Here is a 19,415-nt window from a genome sequence, read left to right on the forward strand (position 1 = left end):
AACACAAAAGTTTTGTTGTCCAAGTTTTGGAAATTCCACTAGCTCAACCCTAACAGCTTGGAATTTTATAAGAAAGAGATTTCTTCCACACATGTTTTAAAAATGGATATGCATGTTTGAAACATGTTAAAGATGCAAATCACCTATGGATCCAAACCTTTTAATGAGAATAACTAACGCTCATTAAATTTTCAAGTGAACGTGCGGTGGGATATTTACTCGAGTCAAACAACCATTATTTTGCCCATTTAGAAAAAGCCGACCTAACGATCATAGATGATTGTAAAGTGATTTATCATGCGTAATGGGCTATATTACCCTAAGAAATGACTTATGGATTGGGTGTCAACACTCATTTAAAAATCCCTCGCTTCCCCCTTTTCCCGACGATTGCAAAACCTGATATATAAAAACTCAAAACAGCTTACAATCCCAATATTTACAAGCACTCTTTGGAATTATATCTCTCTACATTTGTGCATTTTGAATTTCCAATTTAGATGTAGTCTTTTTTCTTTAATCAAAACTTTGAGTTTTCTCTCTCCCTTCATCCCGTAAACCAAAACGGCAAATTGATCACAACAAAATGAAAATTTTAGAGTTTATGTACAGAAAAATTTAAAACAATAAAAAATATAAATAAAGAAAATTTATTCACACACCACAAATGAACACAAAAGTTTTGTTGTCCATGTTTGGGAAATTCCACTAGATGTTGACCCAAACAGCTTGGAATTTTATAAGAAAGAGATTTCTTCCACACATCCTTTAAAATGGATATGCTTGCTTGAAACATGTTAAAGATGCAAGTGACCGTTGGATCCAAACCTTTTAATGAGAACAACAAACGCTCATTAAAATCTCACGTGAACATGATGTGGGATATTTACCCGAGTCAAACAACCATTATTTTTCCCATTTACAAAAAATCTGACCCAACAATCACAGTTGATTGTAAAGTGATTTATCTTGCGTAACGGGCTATATTACCCTAAGAAATGACTTATAGATTGGGAGTCAACACTCAGTTAAAAATCCCCCGCCTCCCCCTTTTCAAGACGATTGCAAAACCATATATATAAAAACTAAAAGGAGCTCACAATCCCTAAAAATTACAGACACTCTTTGGAATTATCTCACTCTACATTTGTGCTTTGTGCATTTCCATTTTAGATGTACTCTTTTTATTCAATTAAAACTTTGAATTTTCACCCTCCCTTCATCCCGTAAACCAAAAAGGCAAATTGATCACAACAAAATGAAAATTTTAGAGATTATGTATGGAAAAAATTTAAAACAATAAAAATAGTAAGTAAAGAAAATTTATATACACACCACAAATGAACACAAAAGTTTTGTTGTCCAAGTTAATGAAATTTCACTACTTCAACCCTAACTGCCTGGAATTTTAAAAGAAAGAGATTTCTTCCCCACATGCTTTAAAAATGAATATCCATGTTTGAAACATGTTAAAGATGCAAATCACCTATCAATCCAAAGATTTTAAATAAAATAACAAATGCTCATTAAATTCGCAAGTGAACATGTTGTGTGATATTGACCCGAGTCAAACAAGCCATTATTTTCCCCATTTACAAAAAGTTGATTTAATGATCATAGATGATTGTAAAGTGATTTATCATGAGTAACAGGCTATATTACCCTAAGAAATCACTTATGGAATGGGAGTCAACACTCAGTTAAAAATCCCCCGCCTCCCCCTTTTCCCAACGGTTGCAAAACCTGAAATACAAAAACTAAAAAGATCTCACAATCCCTAAAAATTAAAGACACTCTTTGGAATTATGTCTCTCTACATTTGTGCATTGTGCATTTCCATTTTAGATGTACTTTTTTTTTTAAAAATCTAAACATTGAGTTTTCGCTCTCCCTTCATCCTGTAAACAAAATACGCAAATAGATCACAACAAAATGAAACTTTTAGAGTTTATGTATTGAAAAATTTTATAACAATAACAAATGTAAGTAAAAAAAATTTTATTCACACACCATAAATGGACACAAAAGTTTTGCTGTCCAAGTTTGGTAAATTCCACTAGTTCCACCCTAACGGCTTGGAATTTTATAAGAAAGCGATTTCATCCACACATGCTTTAAAAATGGATATGCATGCTTGAAATATGTTAAAGATGCAAATCACCTATGGATCCGAACCTTTTAAAGAGAATAACAAACGCTCATTAAATTCTCAAGTGAACGTGTTGTGGGATATTTACTCAAGTCAAACGACCATTATTTTGCCCATTTACGAAAAGCTGACCTAACGATCATAGATGATTGTAAAGTGATTTATCATGCGTAACGGGCTATATTACCCTAAGAAATGACATATGGATTGGGAGTCAACACTCAATTAAAAATCCCCCACCTCCCCCTTTTTTCGATGATTGCAAAACCTGATATATAAAAACTAAAAAAAGCTTACAATCCCTTAAAATTATAGACACTCTTTGGCTTTATCACTCTCTACGTTTATGCATTGTGTATTTCCTTTTTAGATGTACTCTTTTTTCGTCAATCAAAACTTTGAGTTTTCTCTTTCCCTTCATCCTGTAAACCAAAAAGGCCAATAGCTCACAACAAAATGAAACTTTTAGAGTTTATGTAAAGAAAAAATTTAAAACAATAACAAATGTAAGTATAGAAAATTTATTCACACACCACAAATAAACACAAATGTTTTGTTGTCAAAGTTTGGGAATTTACCCTAACAGCTTGGAATTTTATAAGAAAGAGATTTCTTCCACACATGCTTTAAAAATGGATATGCATGCTTGAAACATGTTAAAGATGCAAATCACCTACCGATCCAAACCTTTTAAAGAGAATAACAAACGATCATTAAATTATCAAGTGAACGATCGGTGGCATATTTACTCTAGTCAAAGAAGCCATTATTTTGCCCATTTACAAAAAGCTGACCTAACGATCATAGATGATGGAAAAGTCATTTTGTCATGCGTAACGGGCTATATTACCCTAAGAAATGACTTATAGATTGGGAGTCAACACTCAATTAAAAATCCCCCGCTTCCCCCATTTCCAGACGATTGCAAAACCTGATATATAAAAACTAAACAGAGCTCACAATCCCTTAAAATTAAAGAAACTCTTTGGAATTATATCTCTCTACAATAGTGAATTTTGAATTTCCATTTTAGATGTACTCTTTTTTCTTCAATCAAAACTTTGAGTTTTCGTTTTGCCTTCATCCCGTAAACCAAAAAGGCAAATAGTTCACTACAAAATGAAAATTTGAGAGTTTATGTATGGAAAAAATTTAAAACAATAACAAATGTAAGTAAAGAAAATTATTCACACACCACAAATGAATACAAATGTTTTGTTGTCCAAGTTTGGGAAATTCGACTAGTTCAATCCTAACAACTTGGGAATTTTAAAGAAAGAGATTTCTTCCACACATGCTTTAAAAATGGATATGCATGCTTTCAACATGTTAAAGATGAAAATCACCTATGGATCCAAACCTTTTAAAGAGAATAACAAACAATCATTAAATTCTAAAGTGAACGTGCCGTGGGACATTTACCCAAGTCAAACACGCCATTATTTTGCCCATTTACAAAAAGTTGACCTAATGATCATAGATGATTGTAAAGTGATTTATCATGTGTAACGGGCTATATTACCCTAAGAAATGACTTATGGATTGGGAGTCAACACTCAGTTAAAAATCCCCCGCCTCCCCCTTTTCCCGACGATTGCAAAACCAAATATGCAAAAACTAAAAAGAGTTCACAATCCCTAAAAATTACAGACACTCTTTGGAATTATGTCTCTCTACATTTGTGCATTTTAAATTTCTATTTTAGATGCACTCTTTTTTCTTAAATCAAAACTTTGAGTTTTTGCTCAACCTTCATCCCTTAAACCAAAAAGGCAAATAGATCAGAACAAAATGAAAATTTTAGAGTTTACGTATAGAAAAAGTTTAATACAATCTCAAATGTAAGTAAATAAAATTCATTCACACACCACAAATGAACACAAAAATTTTCTTTTCCAAGTTTGGGAAATTCCACTAGTTCAACCCTAATAGCTTGGAATTTTATAAGAAACAGATTTCTTCCACACATGCTTTAAAAATGGATATGCATGCTTGAAACATGTTAAAGATTCAAATAACCTATCGATCCAAACCTTTTAAAGAGAATAACAAACGCTCATTAAATTCTTAAGTGAACATGTTGTGGTATATTTACCCGATTCAAACAACCATTATTTTGCCCATTTACAAAAAGTTGACCTAACGATCATAGATGACTGTAAAGCGATTTATCATGCGTAACGAGCTATATTTACCTAAGAAATGATTTATTGATTGGGAGTCAACACACAGTTAAAAATCCCCCCCCCCTCCCTCTTTTCCTGACGATAGGAAAACCTGATATATAAAAACTAAAAAGAGCTTACAATGCCTAAAAATAAAAAACACTTTTTGGAATTATGTCTCTCTACATTTGTGCATTGTGCATTTCCATTTTTTTATGTAGTCTTTTTTCTTAAATCAAAACTTTGAGTTTTCACTTTGCCTTCATCCCGTAAACCAAAAAGGCAAATAGATCACATCAAAATGAAAATTTTGGAGTTTATGTGTGGAAAAAAATTTAAAACAATAAAAAATGCAAGTAAAGAAAATTTATTTACCCACCAAAAATGAACACAAATATTTTGTTGTCCAAGTTTGGGAAATTCCACTAGTTCAACCATCAAAAGATTGGAATTTTATAAGAAAAAGATTTCTTCCGCACATGCTTTAAAAATGCATATGCATGCTTGAAACTTGTTAAAATTGAAAATTACCTACGAATTAGAACCTTTTAAAGAGAATAACAAACGCTCATTAAATTATCAAGAGAACGTGTGGTGGGACATTTACCTGAGTCAAACAAGACATCATTTTGTCGATTTACAATAAGCTGATCTTACGATCATAGATGATTGTAAACTGATTTATCATGTGTAACGGGCTATATTACCCTAAGGAAAGACTTATGGATTGGGAGTCAACACATGGCTAAAAATCCCCTACCTCCCCCTTTTCTTGATGATTGGAAAACGTGATATATAAAAACTAAAAAGAGCTTACAATCCCTAAAAATAAAAAACACTCTTTAGAATTATCTCTCCCTACATTTGTGCATTGTGCATTTCCATTTCAGATGTACTCTTTTTTGTTAAATAAAAACTTTCAATTTTCGCTATCCCTTCATCCAATAAACCAAAAAGGAAAAAAGATCACAAGAAAATCAAAGATTTTAGAGTTTATGTATGGAAAAAATTTAAAACAACAACAAATGTAAGTAAAGAAAATTTATTCAAACACATTAAATGAAAACAAAAGTTTCGTTGTCCAAGTTTGGGAAATTCCACTAGTTGTTGACCCTAACAGCTTGGAATTTTATAAGAAAGAGATTTCTTCCACACATTCTTGAAAAATGGATATACAGGCTTGAAACATATTAAAGATGCAAATCACATACGGATCCAAACCTTTTAAATAGAATAATAAACGCTCATTAAATTCTCAAGTGAATGTGCGGTGGGATATTTACCCGAGTCAGACAAGCCATTATTTTGCCCATTTACAAAAAACTGACCTAACGATCATAGATGATTGTAAAGTGATTTATCATGCCTAACGGCCTATATTACCCTAATAAATGACTTATGGATTGGGAGTCAACACTCAGTTAAAAATCCCCCACCTCCCCCTTTTCCTGACGATTGCAAATCCTGATATACACAAACAAAAAAGAGGTCACAATCCCTAAAAATTACAGACACTCTTTGGAATTATATCTCTCTACATTTGTGCGTTGTGCATTTCCATTTTAGATGTACTCTTTTTTTTTAAATTAAAACTTTGAGTTTTCGCTTTCCCTTCATCCCGTAAACCAAAAAGGCAAATAGATCACGACAGAATGAAAATTTTCGAGTTTATTTATGGAAAAAATTTAAAATAATAAAAAAAGGAAGTAAACAAATGTTATTCTCACACCAAAAATGAACACAAAAGTTTTGTTATCCAAGTTTGGGAAATTCCACTAGTTCAACCCTAAAAACTTGGAATTTTATAAGAAAGAGATTTCTTCCACACATGCTTTAAAAATGGATATGCATGCTTGAAACATGTTAAATATGCAAATCACCTATGGATTAAAACCTTTTAAAGAGAATAACAAACGCTCATTAAACTCTCAAGTGAACGGGCGGTGGGATATTTACCCGAGTCAAACAAGCCATTATTTTGCCCACTTACAAAAAGTTGACCTCACAATCATAGATGATTGTAAGGTGATTTATCATGCATAATGGGCTATATTACCCTAAGAAATGACTTATGGATTGGGAGTCAACACTCAGTTAAAAATCCCCCGATTCCCCCTTTTCGCGACGATTGCATAACCTAATATATAAAAACTAGAAAGAGTTTACAATCCCCAAAAATTACAAGCACTCTTTGGAATTATCTCTCTCTACATTTGTGCATTTTGCATTTCTCTTTTAGATGTACTCTTTTTTCTTCAATCTAAACTTTGAGTTTTCGCTCTTCCTTCATCCCGTAAACCAAAACGGCAAATAGATCACAAAAAAATGAAAATTTTAGAGTTTATGTATGGAAAAAAATTAAAACAATAACAAATGTCAGTAAATAAAACTTATTCACACCCCACAAATGAACACAAAAGTTTTGTTGTCCATTTTTCCCAAATTCCACAAGTTGTTGACCCTAACATCTTGGAATTTTAGAAAAAAGAGATTTCTTCCACACATGCTTTAAAAAGGGATATGCATGCTTGAAACATGTTAAAGATTCAAACGACCTTTGGATAAAAACCTTTTAAAGAGAATAACAATCGCTCATTAAATTCTTAAGTGAACGTGCTATGGGATATTTACCCGAGTCAAATAAGCCACTATTTTGCCCATTTTAAAAAACTGACCTAACGATCATCGATGATTGTAAAGTGATTTATCATGTGTAATGGGCTATATTACCCTAAGAAATGACTTATGGATTGGAGTCAACACTCAGTTAAAAATCCCCCGCCTCCCGCTTTTCCTAACGATTGCAAAACCTGATACATAAAAACTAAAAAGAGCTCGCAATCTCTAAAAATTACAGACACTCTTTGGAATTATCTCTCTCCATATTTGTGCATTGTGAATTTTCAATTTAGATGTTCTCAGTTTTCATAAATCAAAACTTTGAGTTTTCACTCTCCCTTCATCCCGTAAACCAAAAAAGCAAATAGATCACAACAAAATGAAAATTTTAGAGTTTATGTATGGAAAAAATTTAAAACAATAACAAATGTACTTAAAGAAAATTTATTCACACACCACAAATGAACACAAATGTTTTGTTGTCCAAGTTTGTGAAATTTCACTAGTTCAACCTTAACAACTTGGGATTTTATAAGAAAGAGATTTCTTCCGCACATGCTTTAAACATGGATATGCATGCTTGAAACATGTTAAAGATGCAAATCACCTATGGATCCAAACCTTTTAAAGAGAATAACAAACGCTCATTAAATTCTCAAGTGAACGTGTTGTGGGATATTTACCCGAGTCAAACAAGCTATTATTTTGCCCATTTATAAAAAGTTGACCTAATGATCATAGATGATTGTAAATTGATTTATCATGCGTAACGGGCTATATTACCCTAAGAAATGACTTATGGAATGGGATTCAACACTCGGTTAAAAATTCTATGCCTCCCCCTTTTCCCCAACGATTGAAAAACCTTATATACAAAAACTAAAAGGAGCTCATAATCCCTAAAAATTACAGACACTCTTTGGAATTATCTCTCTCTACATTTGTGCATTGTGTTCCACTTTAGATGTACTCTTTTTTCTTAAAGGAAAACATTGAGTTTTCCCTCTCCCTTCATCCCGTAAACCAAAAAGGCAAATAGATCACAACAAAATGAAAATTTTAGAGATTATGTATGGAAAAAATTTAAAACAATAAAAAAAGTAAGTAAATAAAATTTATTCACACACCACAAATGAACACAAAAGTTTTGTTGTCCAATGTAGTGAAATTTCACTACTTCAACCCTAACTGCTTGGAGTTTTATAAGAAAGAGATTTCTACCCCACATGCTTTAAAAATGAATATGCATGTTTGAAACATGTTAAAGATGCAAATCACCTATCGATCAAAATATTTTAAATAGAATAACAAACGGTCATTAAATTCTAGAGTGAACGTGCTGTGCGATATTTACCCGAGTCAAACAAGTCATTTTTTTCACATTTAAAAAAAGTTGACTTAACGATCATAGATGATTGTAAAGTGATTTATCATGCGTAACGGGCTATATTACCCTAAGAAATCACTTATGGAATTGGAGTCAACACTCAGTTAAAAATCCCCCGCCTCCCCCTTTTCCAGACGGTTGCAAAACCTGATATACAAAAACTACAAAGATCTCCCAATCCCTAAAAATTACAGACACTCTTTGGAATTATACCTCTCTACATTTGTGCATTTTGCATTTCCATTTTAGATGTACTCTTTTTTTTTAAATCAAAACATTGAGTTTTTGCTCTCCCTTCATCCCGTAAACAAAATAGGCAAATAGATCGCAACAAAATGAAAATTTTAGAGTTTATGTATGGAAAAATTTTATATCAATAACAAATGTAAGTAAAAAAAAATTTATTGACACACCACAAATGGACACAAAAGTTTTGTTGTCCAAGTTTGGGAAATTCCACTAGTTCCACCTTAACGGCTAGGAATTTTATAAGAAAGCGATTTCATCCACACATGCTTTAAAAATGGATATGCATGCTTGAAACATGTTAAAGATGCAAATCGCCTATGCATCCGAACCTTTTAAAGAGAATAACAAACGCTCATTAAATTCTCAAGTGAACATGTTGTGGGATATTTACTCAAGTCAAACGACCATTATTTTGCCCATTTAAAAAAAGTTGACCTAACGATCATAGATGATTGTAAAGTGATTTATCATGCATAACGGGCTATATTACCATAAGAAATGACTTATGGATTGGGAGTCAACACTCAATTAAAAATCCCCCACCTCCCCCTTTTTCCGACGATTGCAAAACCTGATATATAAAAACTAAAAAAAGCTTACAATCCCTAAAAATTATAGACACTCTTTGGCATTATCACTCTCTACATTTATGCATTGTGTATTTCCTTTTTAGATGTACTGTTTTTTCTTCAATCAAAACTTTGAGTTTTCTCTCTCCTTTCATCCCTTAAACCAAAAAGGCCAATAGATCACAACAAAATGAAACTTTTAGACTTTATGTATCGAAAAAATTTAAAACAATAGCAAATGTAACTATAGAAAATTTATTCACACACCACAAATAAACACAAATGTTTTGTTGTCAAAGTTTGGGAAATTCCACTAGTTGTTTACCCTAACAACTTGGAATTTTATAAGAAAGAGATTTCTACCACACATGCTTTAAAAATGGATATGCATGCTTGAAACATGTTAAAGATGCAAATCACCTACCGATCCAAACCTTTTAAATAGAATTACAAATGATCATTAAATTATCAAGTGACCGATCGGTGGCATATTTACTCGAGTCAAACAAGTCATTATTTTGCCCATTTACAAAAAGCTGACCTAACGATCATAGATGATGGAAAAGTCATTTTGTCATGCGTAAGGGGCTATATTACCCTAAGAAATGACTTATAGATTGAGAGTCAACACTAAGTTAAAAATCCCCAGCCTCCCCCTTTTCCTGACGATTGCAAAACCTGATATATAAAAAATAAAAAGAGCTCACAATCCCTAAAATTTACGGACTCTCTTTGGAATTATCTCTCTCTACATTTGTGCATTGTGCATTTCCATTTTAGATCTACTCTTTTTTCTTAAATCAAAACTTTGAGTTTTCGTTCTCCCTTCATCCCGTCAACCAAAAAGGCAAATAGATCACAACAAAATGAAAATTTTAGAGTTTATATATGGAAAAAATTTAAAACAATAACAAATCTAAGTAAAAAAAATATATTCACACACCACAAATGAACACAAAAGTTTTGTTGCCCCAGTTTGGGAAATTCTAGCAGTTATTGAGCCTAACAACTTGGAATTTTGTAAGAAAGATATTTCTTCCACACATGCTTTAAAAATGGATATGCATGCTTGAAACATCATAAAGACGAAAATCACCTACGGATCCAAACCTTTTAAAGAGAATAACAAACGCACATTAAACTATCAAGTGAACGTGCAGTGGGACATTTACTAGAGTCAAACAAGCCATTATTTTGCTCATTTAAAAAAAGCTGACCTAACGATCAAAGAAGATTGTAAAGTGATTTATCATGCGTAACAGGCTATATTACCCTATGAAATGACTTATGGATTGAGAGTCAACACTCATTTTAAAATCCCCCGCCTCCCCCTTTTCCTGACGATTGCAAAACCTGATATATAAAAATTAAAAAGAGCTCACAATCCCTTAAAATTGCAGACACTCTTTGGAATTATCTCTCTACATTATGGAATTGTGCATTTCCATTTTAGATGTACTCTTTTTTCTTCAATCAAAACTTTGAGTTTTCATTTTGCCTTCATCCCGCAAACCAAAAAGGCAAATAGATCAATACAAAATGAAAATTTGAGAGTTTATGTGTGGAAAAATTTTAATACAATAATAAATGTAAGTAAAGAGAATTTATTCACACACCACAAATGAACACAAACGTTTTGTTGCCCAAGTTTGGGAAATTCCACTAGTTCAATCCTAACAACTTGGAATTTTAAAGAAAGTGATTTCTTCCACACATGCTTTAAAAATGGATATGCATGCTTTGAACATGTTAAAGATGAAAATCACCTATGTATCCAAACCTCTTAAAGAGAATAACAAACAATCATTAAATTCTAAAGTGAACGTGCCGTGGGACATTTACCCGAGTCAAACAAGCCATTATTTTGCCCATTTACAAAAAGTTGACCTAACGATCATAGATGATTGTAAAGTGATTTATCATGTGTAACGGGCTCTATTACCCTAAGAAATGACTTATGGATTGGGAGTCAACACTTGGTTAAAAACCCCCCGCCTCCCCCTTTTCCCGACGATTGCAAAACCTAATATACAAAAACTAAAAAGAGCTCACAATCCCTAAAAATTACAGACACTCTTTGGAATTTTGTCTCTCTACATTTGTTCATTGTGCATTTTTATTTTAGATGCACTCTTTTTTCTTAAATCAAAACTTTGAGTTTTCGCTCAACCTTCATTCCCTAAACCAAAAAGGCAAATAGATCAGAACAAAATGAAAATTTTTGAGTTAACGTATGGAAAAAGTTTAATACAATCTCAAATGTAAGTAAACAAAATTCATTCACACACCACAAATGAACACAAAAGTTTTCTTTTCCAAGATTGGGAAATTCCACTAGTTCAACCCTAACAGCTTGGAATTTTATAAGAAAGAGATTTCTTCCACACATGCTTAAAAAATGGATATGCATGCTTGAATAATGTTAAAGATTCAAATAACCTGTCGATCCAAACCTTTTAAAGAGAATAAAAAATGCACATTAAATTCTTAAGTTAACATGCAATGGGATATTTACCCGATTCAAGCAACCATTATTTTGCCCATTTACAAAAAGCTGAAATGACGATCTTAGATGATTGTAAAGTGATTTATCATGCATAACGAGCTATATTTAACTAAGAAATGACTTATGGATTGGGAGTCAACACTCAGTTAAAAATTCCCCCCCTCCCTCTTTTCCCGACTATAGGAAAACCTGATATATAAAAACTAAAAAGTGCTTACAATGCCTAAAAATAAAAAACACTTTTTGGAATTATGTCTCTCTACATTTGTGCATTGTGCATTTCCTTTTTTTATGTAGTCTTTTTTATTAAATCAAAACTTTGATTTTTCGCTCTGCCTTCATCCCGTAAACCAAAAAGGTAAATTGATCACATCAAAATGAAAATGATGGAGTTTATGTATGGAAAAAAATTAAAACAATAAAAAATGCAAGTAAAGAAAATTTATTTGGCCACCACAAATGAACACAAATGTTTTGTTGTCCAAGTTTGGGAAATTCCACTAGTTCAACCATAAAAGCTTGGAATTTTATAAGAAAGAGATCTCTTCCGCACATGCTTTAAAAATGGGTATGCATGCTTGAAACAAGTTCAAGATCAAAATCACCTATGGATCAGAAACTTTTAAAGAGAAGAACAAACGCACATTAAATTATCAAGAGAACGTGCGGTGGGACATTTACCTGAGTCAAACAAGACATTATTTTGCCCAATTACAATAACTGATCTTACGATCATATATGATTGTGAACTGATTTATCATGTGTAATGGGCTATATTACCCTAAGAAAAGACTTATGGATTGGGAGTCAACACTTGGCTAAAAATCCCCTGCCTCCCCCTTTTCTCGATGATTGGAAAACGTGATATATAAAAACTAAAAAGAGCTTACAATCCCCAAAAATTAAAAACACTCTTTGGAATTATCCCTCCCTACATTTGTGCATTGTGCATTTCCATTTTAGATGTACTCTTTTTTTTTAAATCAAAACTTTCAGTTTTCGCTATCCCTGCATCCAGTAAACCAAAAAGGCAAAAAGATCACAAGAAAATCAAAAATTTTAGAGTTTCTGTATGGAAAAAATTTAAAACAACAACAAATGTAAGTAAAGAAAATTTATTCAAACATCCACAAATGAAAACAAAAGTTTTGTTGTCCAAGTTTGGGAAATTCCACTAGTTGTTGACCCTAACAGCTTGGAATTTTATAAGAAAGAGATTTCTTTCACACATGCTTGAAAAATGGATATGAAGGCTTGAAACATATTAAAGATGCAAATCCAAACGGATCCAAACCTTTTAAAGAGAATAATAAACGCTCATTAAATTCTCAAGTGAACGTTCGGTGGGATATTTAGCCGAGTAAAACAAGCCATTATTTTGCCCATTTACAAAAAAGCTGACCAAATGATCATAGATGATTGTAAAGTGATTTATCATGCCTAACGGGCTATATTACCCTAAGAAATGACTTATGGATTGGGAGTCAACACTCATTTTAAAATCCCCCACCTCCCCTTTTTCTCGACGATTGCAAATCTTGATATACAAAAACAAAAAAGAGATCACAATCCCTAAAAATTACAGACACTCTTTGGAATTATATCTCTCTACATTTGTGCGTTGTGCATATCCATTTTAGATGTACTCTTTTTTCTTAAATCAAAAGTTTGAGTTTTCACTCTCCCTTCATCCCGTAAACCAAAAAGGAAAATGATCACAACAGAATGAAAATTTTAGAGTTTATTTATGGAAAAAATTTAAAACAATAACAAATGTAAGTAAAGAAAAGTTATTCTCACACTACAAATGAACACAAAAGGTTTGTTGTCCAAGTTTTGGAAATTCCACTAGTTCAACCCTAAAAACTTGGAATTTTGTAAGAAAGAGATTTCTTCCACACATGCTTTAAAAATGGATATGCATGCTTGAAACAAGTTAAATATGAAAATCACCTATGCATCAAAACCTTTTAAAGAGAATAACAAACGCTCATTAAATTCTCAAGTGAAGGGGCGGTGGGATATTTACCCGAGCCTACAAGCCATTATTTTGCCCATTTACAAAAAGTTGACCTCACGATCATAGATGATTGTAAGGTGATTTATCATGCATAACGGGCTACATTACCCTAAGAAATGACTTATGGATTGGGAGTCAACACTCAGCTAAAAATCCCCCGCTTCCCCCTTTTCCCGACGATTGCATAACCTAATATATAAAAACTAGAAAGTATTTACAATCCCCAAAAATTACAAACACTCTTTGGAATTATCTCTCTCTACATTTGTGCATTTTGCATTTCTCTTTTAGATGTACTCTTTTTTATTCAATCTAAACTTTGACTTTTTGCTCTCCCTTCATTCCGTCAACCAAAATGGCAAATAGATCACAACAAAATGAAAATTTTAGAGTTTATGTAGGGAAAAATTTTTAAAAAATAATAAAAGTCAGTAAATAAAATTTATTTACACCCGACTAATGAACACAAAAGTTTTGTTGTCCAAGTTTGGCAAATTCCACAAGTTGTTGACCCTAACAGCTTGGAATTTTAGAAAAAATAGATTTCTTCCACACATGCTTTAAAAAGCGATATGCATGCTTGAAACATGTTCAAGATGAAAATGACCTTTGGATCAAAACCTTTTAAAGAGAATAACAAACGCTCATTAAATTCTTAAGTGAACGTGCGGTGGGATATTTACCCGAGTAAAACAAGCCATAATTTTGCCCATTTACAAAAAGCTAACCTAACAATCATAGATGATTGTAAAGTGATTTATCATGCATAATATATTACCCTAAGAAATGACATATTGATTGGGATTCAACACTCAATTAAAAATCCCCCGCCTTCCCCTTTTCCCAATGATTGCCAGACCTGATATATAAAAACTAAAAAGAGCTCACAATCCCTAAAAATTACAGACACTCTATGGAATTATCTCACCCTGCATTTGTTTATTGTGCAATTCCATTGTATACGTACTCTTTTTTCTTAAATAAAAACTTTTAGTTTTCACTCTCCCTTCATCCCGTAAACCAAAAAGGCAAATAGGTCACAACAAATTGAAAATTATAGAGTTTATGGAAAAATTTAAAAAAATAACAAATGTAATGAAATTTTTTTTATTCACACACGACAAATGAACACAAAAGTTTTGTTGTCCAAGTTTGGGAAATTTCACCAGTTTAACCCTAACAGCTTGGAATTTTATAAGAAAGAGATTTCTTCCACACATGCTTTAAAAATGGATATGCATGCTTGAAACAAGTTAAAGATGCAAATCATGTATGGATCCAAACCTTTTAAAAAGAATAACAAACGCTCAATGAATTCTACCGTAAACGTGCTGTGGGATATTTACCCGAGTCAAACAAGCCATTATTTTACCCATTTTAAAAACCTGACCTAACGATCATAGATGATTGTAAAGTTATTTATCAAGCGTAACGGGCAATATTACCCTAAGAAATGACTTATGGATTGGAGTCAACACTTTGTTAAAAATCCCCCGCCTCCCACTTTTCCCGACGATTGCAAAACCTGATACATAAAAACTAAAAAGATCTCACAATCCCTAAAAATTACAGACACTATTTGGAATTATCTCTCTCTATATTTGTGCATTATGAATTTCCATTTTAGATGTTCTCTGTTTTCTTTATTCAAAACTTTGAGTTTTCACTCTCCCTTCTTCCCGTAAACCAAAAAGGCAAATAGATCACAAAAAAATGAAAATTTTAGAGTTTATGTAAGGAAAAAATTTAAAACTATAACAAATGCACTTAAAGACAATTTATTCACACACCACAAATGAACACAAATGTGTTGTTGTCCAAGTTTGTGAAATTTCACTAGTTCAACCCTAACAACTTGGAATTTTATAAGAAATAGATTTCTTCCGCACATGCTTTAAACATGGATATGCATGCTTCAAACATGTTAAAGATGCAAATCACCTATGGATCCAAACCTTTTAAAGAGAATAAGAAATGCTCATTAAATTCTCAAGTGAATGTGTTGTGGAATATTTACCCGAGTCAAACAAGCCATTATTTTGCCCACTTACAAAAAGTTGACCTAATGATCATAGATAATTGTAAAGTTAATTATCATGCGTAACGGGCTATATTACCCTAAGAAATGACTTATGGAATGGGATTCAACACTCGGTTAAAAATCCTCCACCTCCCCCTTTTTTCCAACGATTGCAAAACCTGATATACAAAAACTAAAAGGAGCTCACAATCCCTAAAAATTACAGACACTCTTTGGAATTATCTCTCTCTACATTTGTCCATTGTGTTCCACTTTAGATGTAGTCTTTTTTCTTAATTCAAAACATTGAGTTTTCCCTCTTCCTTCATCCCGTAAAAAAAAAAGGCAAATAGATCACAACAAAAGGAAAATTTTAGAGTTGATGCATGGAAAAATATTAAAACAATAACAAATATAAGTAAAAAAAATTATTCACACACCACAAATGAACACAAAAGTTTTGTTGTCCAAGTTTTTGAAATTCCACTAGTTCAACCCTAACAGCTTGGAATTTTATAAGAAAGAGATTTCATCCCCACATGCTTTAAAAATGGATATGCATGCCTGAAACATGTTAAAGATGCAAATCACCTATGCATCCAAACCTTTTAAAGAGAATAACAAACGCTCATTAAATTTTCAAGTGAACGGGCTGTGGGATGTTAACCTGATTCAAACAACCATTATTTTGCCCATTTACAAAAAGATGACCTAACGATCAAAGATGATTGTAAAGTGATTTATCATGCGTAACGGACTATATTACCCTAAGAAAAGACTTATTGTTTGGGAGTGAACACTCAGTTAAAAATCCCCTGCGTCCCCCTTTTCCCGACAATTGCAAAACCTAATATATAAAAACTAAAAGTGCTTACAATCCCTAAAAATTAAAGACGCTCTTTGGTATTTTCTCTCTCTACATTTATGCATTGTGCATTTCTATTTTAGATGTACTCTTTTTTCTTCAATCAAAGCATTGAGTTTTCGTTTTCCCTTCATCCCGTAAACCGAAAAGGCCAATAGATCACAATAAAATAAAAATTTTAGAGTTTATGTATCAAAAAAATTTAAAACAATAACAAATGTAAGTCTAGAAAATTTATTCACACACCACAAATGAACACAAAATTTTGTTGTCCAAGTTATGTAAATTGCACTAATTGTTGACCCTAATAGCTTGGAATTTTAGAAGAAAGAGATTTCTTCCACACAGGCTTCAAAAATAGATATGTATTCTTGAAACATGTTAAAGATGCAAACCACCTACCGATCCAAACCTTTTAAAGAGAATAATAAACGCTCATTAAAGTATCATGTGAACGATCGGTGGGATATTTACCCGAGTCAAACAAGCCATCATTTTGCTCATTTAAAAAAAGTTGACCTAACAATCATAGAGGATGGAAAAGTGATTTATCATGCATAACGGGCTATATTACCCTAAGAAAAGACTTATGGATTGAGAGTCAACACTCAGTTAAAAATTCCTTGCCTCCCCATTTTCCCGACGATTGCAAAACCTGAAATAAAAAAACCAAAAAGAGCTCACAATCCCTAAAAGTTACAGACACTCTTTGGAATTATATCTCTCTATATTTTTGCATTGTGCATTTTAATTTTAGATGCACTTTTTTTCTTAAATCAAAACTTTGAGTTTTCGCTCTCCCTTCATCCCGTAAACCAAAAAGGCAAATTTCATCACAACAAAATGAAAATTTTACAGTTTATGTATGGAAAAAATTTTAAAAAATAAAAAATGTAAGTAAAAAAATTAATTCACACTCCACATGTGAACAAAAAAATTTTGTTGTCCAAGTTTGGGAAATACCACTAGTTCAACCATAACAACTTGGAATTTTATAAGATAGAGATTTCTTCCACACATGCTTTAAAAATGGATATGCATGCTTGAAACATATTAAAGATGCAGATCACCTACAGATCCAAACCTTTTTAAGAGAATAACAAACACTCATTCAATTCTCAAGTGAACATGCGGTGGAATATTTACTCGAGTCAAACAGGCCATTATTTTGCCCATTTAGAAAAAGCTGACCTAATGATCATAGACGTTTGTAAAGTGATTTATCATGCGTAACGAGCTATATTACCCTAGGAAATAACATATGGATTGGGAGTCAACACTCTGTGAAAAATCCCTCGCCTCCCCCTTTTCCCGACGATTGCAAAACTTGATATTTAAAAAAATAAAAAGTGCTTACAATCCCAAAAAATTATAGACACTCTTTGGAATTATATCTTTCTACATTTGTGCATTGTGCATTTCCATTTTAGATGAACACTTTTTTCTTAAATCAAAACTTTTAGTTTTTGCTCTCCCTTCACCTCGTAAACCAAAAAGGCAAATAGATCACAACTAAATGAAAATTTTAGTGTTTATGTAAGGAAAAAATTAAAAACAATAAAAAATGTTAGTAAGGAAAATTTAATCACACACATCAAATGAAGACAAAAGTTTTGTTGTCCAAGTTTGGGAAATTTCACTAGTTAACCCCTAACAGCTTGGAATTTTATTAGAAAAAGATTTCTTCCACATATGCTTAAAAACGGATATGCTTGCTTGAAACATGTTAAAGATGCAAATCACCTATAGATCCAAACCTTTTAAAGAGAATAACAAACGCTCATTAAATTCTCAAGTGAACGTGTGGTGGGATATTTACCCGAGTCATACAAGCCATTATTTTGGCCGTTTACAAAAAGCTGACCTAGTGATCATCGATGATTGTAAAGTGATTTATCATGCGTAATGGGCTAGATTATCCTAAGAAATGACTTATGGATCGGGAGTCAACACTCAGTTCAAAATTACCCGCCTCCCCCTTTTTCCCGATGATTGCACAATCTGATATATAAAAACTAAAAAGAGCTTAAAATCCTTAAAAATTACAGACACTCTTTGGAATGATCTCTCTCTACATTTGTGCATTGTGCATTTCCATTTTAGATTTACTTTTTTTTCTTAAATCAAAACTTTGAGTATTCCCTCTCCCTTCATCTCGTAAACCAAAAAGGCAAATAAATCATAAAAAAAAAAAATTTAAAGTTTTGTATGGAGAAAATTTAAAACAATATCAAATGTTAGTAAAGAAAATTTATTCACACACCAAAAATGAACACAAAAGTCTTGTTGTCCAAGTTTGGGAAATTCCACTAGTTGTTGACCCTAACAGCTTGGAATTTTATAAGAAAGAGATTTCTTCCACACATGCTTTAAAAATGGATATGCATGCTTGAAACATGTTAAAGATGCAAATCACCTATGGATCCAAACCTTTTTAAGAGAATAACAAACACTTATTCAATTTTCAAGTGAGCATGCGGTGGAATATTTACCCGAGCCAAACAAGCCATTATTTTGCCCATTTATGAAAAGCTGACCTAATGATCATAGACGTTTGTCAAGTGATTTATCATGCGTAACGGGCTATATTACCCTAGGAAATGACATATGGATTGGGAGTCAACACTCAGTTAAAAATCCCCCGCCTCTACCTTTTCCCGATGATTGCAAAACCTAATATTTAAAAAAATAAAAAGAGCTTACAATCCCAAAAAATTGCAGACACTCTTTGTTATTATATCTGTCTACATTTGTGCATTGTGCATTTCCATTTTAGATGAACACTTTTTTCTTAACTCAAAACTTTGCGTTTTCGCTCTCCCTTCATCTCCTAAACCAAAAAGGCCAATAGATCACAACCAAATGA

The sequence above is a fragment of the Aristolochia californica genome, unplaced genomic scaffold (genome assembly GCF_029961685.1).
Source record: "Aristolochia californica isolate CCGP_79_NKW_82.1479 unplaced genomic scaffold, dmAriCali1.0.hap1 SCAF_1, whole genome shotgun sequence".
NCBI classification, from domain to species: domain Eukaryota; kingdom Viridiplantae; phylum Streptophyta; class Magnoliopsida; order Piperales; family Aristolochiaceae; genus Aristolochia; species Aristolochia californica.